The sequence below is a fragment of the Calidris pugnax genome, unplaced genomic scaffold (assembly GCF_001431845.1).
Source record: "Calidris pugnax isolate Ruff unplaced genomic scaffold, ASM143184v1 scaffold133, whole genome shotgun sequence".
NCBI lineage: Eukaryota > Metazoa > Chordata > Aves > Charadriiformes > Scolopacidae > Calidris > Calidris pugnax.
The window spans coordinates 2,891,334-2,900,713 of NW_015090977.1; positions in this window are offsets into that span (position 1 = coordinate 2,891,334).

Genomic DNA, 9,380 nt, shown 5'->3' on the forward strand with positions numbered 1-9,380 from the left:
CCCCCCCCCCCCCCCCCCGAGTACGTTTTTTGGCTGAATCCAGAAATATTCTTTTATCAATTCGCCTGACAAGCGATCCAACGAGAAGGGCACGTTGGTAGATGATGCTAATCCAGAGAGACTATTCTTCAGTTGGAGCATTCATGGAGTCTAATGAACTATTGGCAGAAAGGGACTTCTGTGGCGCAATTAAAACTTGCTTCTGCGCGACGCGAAAAATATCACAACTAAAAGTGAACTGTGCCAAAGCAGAGGAAGGTGGATTAGCTCAAGAAACACAAATTGGTGAGAGAAGCCACTTCTTTTCTTTTTTTTTTTTTTCCCTCCCCCCCCTCCCCTCAAGCTTTCTGCATTAAGCAAAGCCAAAATAATGAATATGCATTGCAAGGTGTTTGCTACAAGCCTACTTATAAAGCGTAGAGCCAAGAACTCCTGGAAGGGGGATTTAGGGATGCAGTCACACCATGTTCTGCAAGCTTCCATGGGGATGGATGCCCCTCCTCCCCTCTTCCCCCCCCCCAAGAAGCACTTAACACCCACCACAATAAACTAAGGTATGAGAGTGGAGTCTAAAGTTCATTTTCAGGAGCATCCTTCGGGGACAATGCTAAATTATCCACCTTAGATTTGGGAAATTCAATGAAAAACCTGAGCTGGGAGTGGGGATGTGATGCAGCTCCTGCCCCTCGTGCTTTCCTTTCGGGAGCAGCCATTCGGCTGCTCCCGAAAGGAAAGCACGAGGGGCAGGAGCTGGGTTGTGTCCCCTCTCCCAGCTGAAGCCCCCAAAAATCCTTCAACTGCTCAAAAGAATAGGAGGCAAAGCATGGGAATAGTTTGCTGCTTGGGGACTGGACCCATCGTTAACACCAGATGAGATCTCATTAGTCATAAGAAATGACACTGCCAGGGACCATTCAAACGCCAGGGGTGGAAAAGAATATCAGAAACTAAGTAGTCAAGTTTCAAAAAGAAATCCACCTCCATTGCTTTACCTCTTTGTTTCCGAACGCTGTCATTAAAGTTCTCGTCCAAAAAAAAAGTTACTCTTTTTCTTAAATTTTGCTTCGTCATGAGCCCACTCTCCCCAAAAATCTGATACAAGGCTAAAGTATAATGAGAGCGAGTCGAGCAAAGCTTTCTACCAAGGTGAAGGCAGGTCCTGGAGCTTTGGCATCCACAAGAGCTGCGGTGATACAGGCTTCCTCCTGGCTTAAGGAGGGATGCTCAAGGCCATGTCCACTGACGGGCAGTGTATTAATGCTTTTTCCATCCTCAAACCCCGTAAGTCACGGAAAAGGTTTGAAAATTAAGATTTTTCTTTCTTTTTTTTTTTTTTTGGGTCTTATTAATCTCTTTGCAGAGGCTCTACACTTGGAGACAGCGCAGAAAATAGGTTAAGGCTCACAATAAGCTGAATGAGTTAAATCAGAATCAGGCAAGTACGCTGACAGCTGGTTATTGCAACTCTTAAGCTTATGGGCCAAGGTACGAGTACGAAGGAAACGGCAGGATCAAGTCAGATAAAATGAATACGCTGGTTTTGACTAGTCTATAAGGAAGGGTCAAGTATTGGCTTGTTGGTGGGACCCATTGCCAACACGAAATGCCTGGCTGAAGCAAAGAAGGACTGACACTCCTTCTCCAAATTATAAATTCTGCTTCCCAATCTATCTGAATGGATTAACCTCAAAACATGAGATCCGGAATTTAAAGATTCAGAATTCAGAAGCTATTATGAGTCAAGAGCAGGAATTAGCATTTGAGTTATAAATATGCTCTAACAAACTGACAGGAGTCGGCTTGCTGTTCCTTCCCTTTTTTGAAGATGGTGGCATCAGGCTCGCAATATTTAGAGATATAAACCTAGAAGTGATTTTCACATCCCAGCTGGATGTTAACAACATGGCTTGTTGGAAGAACGCTGCTCCTCGTCTTCTAGCTGGTGCTATGGTGCAGCAAGCCCTTACGGCCAGGGAGAGTGTCCCTTCCCAGCACAGGGGATGGGGTTTGTCTAAAGAAAAAGCACATTCCTGGGACACCCAGGGAGAATTACCCCAGAGAGGTGATTCTTCCACTTTGCTCTGCTCTGGTGAGACCTCACCTGGAGTATTGTGTGCAGGTCTGGAGCCCTCAATATAAGAAGGACATGGACCTGATGGAGAGGGTCCAGAGGAGGGCCACGAGGATGATCAGGGGGATGGAGCACCTCTGCTACGAGGACAGGCTGAGGGAGCTGGGGTTGTTCAGCCTGAAGAAGAGGAGGCTCCGGGGAGACCTAATAGCGACCTTCTGGGACCTGAAGGGGCTACAGGAAGGCTGGAGAGAACCTGTTTACAAAGGCCTGCAGTGACAGGACGAGGGGCAATGGCTTCAAGCTGGAGGGGAGCAGATTTAGATTGGAGATTAGGAGAGGGTTCTTCACTGTGAGGGTGGTGGAGGACTGGAACAGGTTGCCCAGGGAGGTGGTTGAGGCCCTTCCCTGGAGATATTCAAGGAGAGGCTCGACGAGGCCCTGGGCAACCTGGTCTAGTTGGGGGTGTCCCTGCTGACTGCGGGGTGGTGGGACTAGATGACCTTTGGAAGTCCCTTCCAGCCTGGGCAATTCTATGACTCTATGACACGGGATGCCACCACAAGCTCCTACAGGTCCTCACCTACCCAAAAGAGAGGCAGGAGAGACGCAGACACAAGCACGCCCTGAATAAACAGGAGCCACTAATATCAGAGAAAGTCTCCAGGCAGTAAGTAATGAAGGCACTAAATAACTGTACCCGCTATTCGGATTTTCTGCCAAACATTAGCCAATTTAAAAGGCAGCAAGAGGCCTTTTTACACAGAGAGAATTTCTTTGAGCGCCGACTTAAAAGCCCAAGTTTGGCAGGGAAGTGTCTGAGAAGGATGGGGGAGAGGTAAAAGCCAATTTTACCTGGTAATCTGCTACACTATTTGTGTCCTGCCCAGACCACACTTCATGCATTAAGAACGCGCGGCGGCTCTCCCCGGCGCTGGGGGAGCGGGGAAAGGTAATGGTTTCCATTACAGGGAGGCCGTGGCGTGCACATCTGTCTGCAAAATAGATGTTAGCTTTGGAAAAATGCCGAAAACACCTTCGCTCCCCAGCAAAACGGGGGAGGGCAGCGTTGCTTTACTGGGTGTCCCCCCCCACCTCCCCGAATCCCGGTGACAGGCGGGTGATTGACAGGGCTCGGAGCTGGAAGCCGGCACGTGCTCCCACTGTAAATAGTAATGCTTAAAAGCAGCAGCCCTAACAGACTATTTCACAGACTTAAACTCGGTTACTCTAATGAGGATTTCCACACACACACACACACACACACAAAAAGAGTCTACACATTCTCCGTGCAACGGGAGGGGGGGGGGGGAACCGACACAACCCCACAAAACAGCTAAATAAACAGCTGGTGAAGTGAAATACGAGGTTAGAGCCCTCTCTGATTCAAGAGAAGATTATTAAAACAGCTATAAAGATGGTGTTGGCATCTCTTGAAATGAGTTTGTTACATTCAGAAGAGGCAGTTACACATGACAAACCATTTTCTGTTTAATTAGAGGGCTCTGTGTGGAACACTTCCAGGCGGAGGAGGGGAGCAGATTGCTACCCAGCATCTCAATTATGGGACAGCGCCTTAACGATTCAACATGCAAATGTTTTTAACTGACCACAGAGAAAAAAAATAGAAAAAAAAAAAAAGAGGGAAAAAAAAAAAAGAGGAAGAAAAAAATAGGAAAAAACAAAAAAAGGCTTTGTTTGTTCAGCAGGGTTAAGGAATAGGAGCTTTCTGCAAACCTTCACCAACGTTGGGCTTTCTTGCAACACATATTACTGCTCAAGGTTTCTTTCTGCCCAAAAGAATGGCTCCTACTTGCTGGCTGAAAGAAACTTCTATGGGGTAAACCACAACAGAGAGACCCGGCTGTCCAGCCCTGCTTCAAAGCTTTCAGTTCTTCCAACCCAGGTGAAATAATATGTGGTTCATGAATAGAGAAGCACCTCAGTATTCACACCAAAGCTCTGAAAGTAAGCAAGCGTGGAAAGGAAATTCTAGCTAATACAAGTTAAATATAGGTTATGTTAGCTGCATTTTACAAGCACTAAGAATGTTATTGGAGAAAGCTGTCATTTTTAATGACAGCACAAGCTCCAATTACCAGATAGCTGATACACTTGGGATTTGGAAGTTTTTTTTAAATCACTTGAAATCTAAAAAAACCTTCATTATCAGCTTCTGAGTTGGATGTAAATAACTTCACCTGGTGCTAAGAAGTTTAACATTTCACAGGGCACAAGAACAACTTAAAGCCATTTATAAGTGTAGCTCCAGCTTCCTGGCAATTTAAACACAGTTTATGGCAACTTGAGCAGGAGCAGAGAACGCGAGGGTGGGCTGGAGGGAGAACCAGCTGGGGAAGACCAACAAGGGACTGGGAGATGTGGAGAGCCAGAGGTCAGCCAAAACCATGGGGAGGCAGCCCCACTGGACCTTGGAATAAGGCAGGAACACGCCCCAGGCTGCAGATCATCTGTCAGTTCAAGGAGAAGACTAAATGATGCTGCCAGGCTTCAGAAAAGCCACTTTAGCTCAGAACAAAACCACGTATCACCTTGACCCTCAACCAGAGCATACGCTCCCCAAGCACACACTGGGGCTCCTACACCACTAGGAAATCCTCTCCGTGGTGGTACCCTCCAAGGTCTATCCAGGCATCCCTTGGATTTCCAACGTTTTCATCACTCGCCATGATTTCACAAAACCAAGAGGAAGTCATGAAGGTCTACAAATGTGCTTCCAAAAAGCTGGACAAGTCTGGTTTGCCAGCGGCGAGAAGCAGCGCCGCTCCATCTCCCAAATCTAACGGGACGGGCAGCAAAGCTAAACCCTGAAAACATTGGTTTCTCCCCCCACCTCAACACCCAGCTAATGTGAAAGCCTCACAGTCAGCAAGGAGAACGGCAGCCTTCTAGCTTGTGGCGAGCAGAAAGTGGGATTGAATCATTACTTGAAGAAGAACGTGTTTCGGTGGCTATAAATAAAAACCTGCGAGGCACGTTGCCAAAGAAGCACAAGTCAATAGAGCTTTTCTATATGCGCTGTCAAACTTTACTTTTAGACAGTATATTAATTACATAGTCAATAATTGTGGGTTTCATTAGTGTATTAAATACCTCAATCAATAATATTTATCCTTCTCAGAGACAGTCTTCACCAAAAGGGAAAAAAACCAACCAAAAAACAGGAGGAGTATTTTTTGATCCTGCAGTTCAAAAAGTCAGCACAGCATCCCAGCAAGGCTTTAATGGAAAACATAAAACACTAGAAACAGACAAAAATCGGATTATTACTCTTATTTTTCAGCCTTTTGTACAATAAGCCATGAGGGAATTCCAAGAGCTAAAGCGATGGCCAAAAAAATTAGATTTCTTTCCCTTAATTGCTCAATGGTGATGTCAGAGTGGACATGACAAATGTTCACATCATTCATCAGATAAACCATCAGCCCGGCTCCGCTCAGCCAACTTTCTGAGGATAAACCCACAGAGCAAAGAACCCATTGCTGATGCATCTCCCCGTGGTGGGCTGCTGCAGTGCAGCTTCCCAGCTGCCTTCATCACAACCTGGACCATCCTGGGAGAACACACCCTAGGAGAAGTTCCAGATGCCATGTGGGACCTTCACCCAGCTCAGCCAGGCTGAGCCCAAAGGAAAATGGCGGATTTTTTTTCTGTTTAAAATCTCCCTTTAAAGGGCAAGAGGTTTGGGACAAATTCAAAAAATGCCTTTGCAAGTATCCAGTTATTTTTAAATAACTTGCAAGAACAGCTACATACAAGGATGGAAAAAGAAAGGCACTACAAGCAGCCTAGAAACACTCCCAAAGGCACGCTTTTGGCATGGCAGAGAAGCTGAATTTAACAACAAATCAATGCACTATAAACAGGGAAAAAACTAAAAACAAACAACACCCCACCCCCCAAACACAGACACCTAAGTATTCAAATAAAATACACAGAAAAATGCATAACAGTCCTCATGAAAAAAAAATATCCATCTGGCAAGTCAAACCACCTTTTGGGTTTTTTTTTTTAAATGTGCATATGAATGAAATGTAAAAATGTAAACATAAAAAAACAGACAAAAAAAAAAATAAATGAGAGAAGGTCTGTGGGCCTCTTGCATCCTTACAGATAATGTATTAAAGAGAATTTCCACTCCCTGTAATAAGATTACCAATATTTACTGCACTACTCCAATATTTATAATGCATAATACACTGCAGCCACTCCCTTCCCTGAACAGAGGCTTTGGAAGGAGGCAGCCTGCTCCATCTCATGTTTTCGTGAGCCTTTTATATAAAAAGTGATGTAAAATTTCTCTTTCTTTCCCATCTGAGCCACCTAAGGAGCCCCACGGCTGCCTGAGAGGCAACTCTGGCCATGGTGAGGACAAAGCCTTACGGGGTGGCCGCTCTTCTCCAAAGTGGCTCCATCAAGGGCCAATAAAAAAAAAGAAAAGAAGGCAAAAGGAAAGGAAAAATGACGAAAGAGGATGCGGAAGGAAAGTACGTCTTCCTCCCCCCCTCAAGATGTTAACGCTTTATCTCGGGCAGCAGATGCAAATATCACTGAGAATCACAACATCAGACTCATCAACTTCCACACTCACGCCCAGTGCACGAAAAGGACAATCCCGTGGTGCTGGAACAGGGGAGCCCACACACACACACACACACACACACTCATCCCAGCTGCCAGGCACAGCATACACAGCGCAAGGCAGCCAGCAAACACAGGCAACAGAGTTCCCCCCTCACCCCTGCAAGACCACCCTTTTAATTTTTTTAAACAGCAGCTCTTAGAACATATTCCTCCTCAAAGCTTTATTTGGGGGGGGAGGGAAAAACCCCACCTGATGCATCTTAAAAACCAGATGGGACTCGGATGGAATGTCCCCTCTAGAGACCCCTAAGGGTCACTAACAATTCATTTAAAATTCACGTGTGGTGAAAACACAGTTAAATCGTTAACAGTGGGAATTAAACACAGCAAACCACCCGAAGGCGGCGCGTCAAAGCGCGCTCCTGATCGTCCCTCGGCCACGCAGAACTCGCTGTTCTGCTGTAATTGCCCTGGCACCTGCTTGCTCAAACCCAGCAGCCTCCCCATCTCATCTGTGCTTCGTGCATTTAATTTAAAGCAAAACATTAGCAGCCACAGGAACCTTCACCTCACACAGATCTAGTTGTGAAGTATTCCAGCATCCTTTCCATCGGGCAAACACACAGCTCAGCCATCCAGCAATAACCTGGACACTGGCAGGGGAGATTTATGATGAAGGGAAGACACAGGTTTGATTGCCAATAATCCCAATTAGCATTGTGAGCTCACTCACTTCTCTGTAATTAGCACAGTCAAAAGAGCCCAGAGCCTTCTGAAGAGTCCCGTTTGCCTTCACCGGTGTCAGCGCCTACAGGGATCTTGCCAGGGTTTGGATGTTTGGATGGTTTGGATGGCCATGGCCACTTGGCAACGAGGTGGGAGGAGAGAACGGAGCCACCTCCACAGCTCCCCTGCCCTCGCTCCTCAGCTGGATGTCTGCTTCAGAACCTCACTTTCTGCTGACTGACAAACTATTTATTAACCAGTTATCTTCAACAGCTCTAGCCTGTGATCGGGGGAAGGAAGCAAGAGAGATAGATGCATATATATTTTATGTAAGTGGGAAATCATATTCCCCTCCCCCCCCTCCTCAGGATTCATTTTGCTAAATTAGCTTTTTTAGACCCCTCCTAAAAAAGATCTTCATTCTCCTACTCAGCGGTGTAGTCCTCCTCTGTACTCGCCCCAGCTGAGATTCTTTTTTGCATCTATACGTAGCCGACCAGAACTGTACATCGCATTCGAGATGAGATCTCACAGCAGAGGCTTATATAATGCCATGGTACTTGTATAGCTCTACTAGAAATACCTTGCCTTACATAGCTGGATGTTTTTATCATATACTAGCTGATTAAAGCATGATTAAAACCCTCCAACTCTTCAGTCACTAATGAGCATCCACTTTATAGCAGAGGGTGGTTGGTGTGTTGGGTTTTTTTGTTTTTTTTTTAATCAGTCCTCAAATAAATGACTTTTCTCCCAAACTGTTTTAAGTTGATTTTCTGTTCCAGCTCTCAAGGTCGTTCAGCTGATCCTGTAAGATACTTTAATACTCTTGAGTATTGATACCTTCCATCTCCCGTGCTCCGGCTGACGGCAGCGTAAACCCAGGGATAGGGATGCCCAGCCATTCCCTCCAGGAGAACGAGCTGCCCCGGCAGAGGCGGGTGCGCGACATCGTCTCGTAAAGCTGCCAACAAATCCATAACCATCATCCATAAAAACAACCTCCCACTCTACACGGGCCTGAGAATCGGAAACAACCTCTAGGAAAAGCCTCACCACTTGCTACCGGTCCCCTCAAACTGGGACGGAGGGACGGGGAGGGAGGAGTGGAAGTAAGAGACTGGTTAGCAGAGTGGAAAGATAGATTATCACCGCTAACCTACCATTTGTCAATCCAGAACCGTGCTGGGGACTGTAATTTTCTAGTCAACGCTTTATAAGCAAGGTCAGAGGGAACAAATACTTCAATAAAAAATTCAAGACATCAGCAGAAGAACCCAGTCATGATCCTCAGGATCCAGAAAAGAGGAAGGCGTTGGTTGTGCAGTTAATGGGCCCAGAATAACGTCCTTCAGGTCCATCAATGGAAGTGGCATTTGCAGTTCTCGAACATAAAAACTTAAAAGACATAAAGAACATGAAGACAAACAGGAAATCCTGGGAAATAAAAGGGCACCAACTGAACGCATGAGGAAACACTGCTCTACAGAGCAAAATAAATAAATAAACTCCCGTTTTGCTACCAGAGACCCACTGCAGTATTGCCTGGATGCTTGGAGCTGTGCAGCAAATGCCAAGCTGTGAGCTGCAGCCAGGGAACACATAATTAATGTGATTAGGAGCACACAGAGCTAGCATGCTCTGCTGACTGAAAAGCCCAGTAGCATAATTACTGTTTTCTGTACTAGCTCTATGTCTGAACAAATCTCAAAGCCTGGTTAGTTTTAGACTGCTGTGTAAACGTCAATAAAAATCCCAGAAGTGCCAGCTCATCAGCATTCTCAAGCACAGAAATGGTGAAAATATCACTGCATTTCCATGCCGTTAACATCAGGCAAAGAAAGTCTCCATTCTTCAGTCTAACCTTAAGAGTTTGTAATAAGGTAACATCTCCCCCAAGTGAATGCTTATTATGAAAGCTAATTAATTGCTTTCCGGTAATGAGAAGTCTTTGGTGTTCAAAGAAAGCAAAATTCAC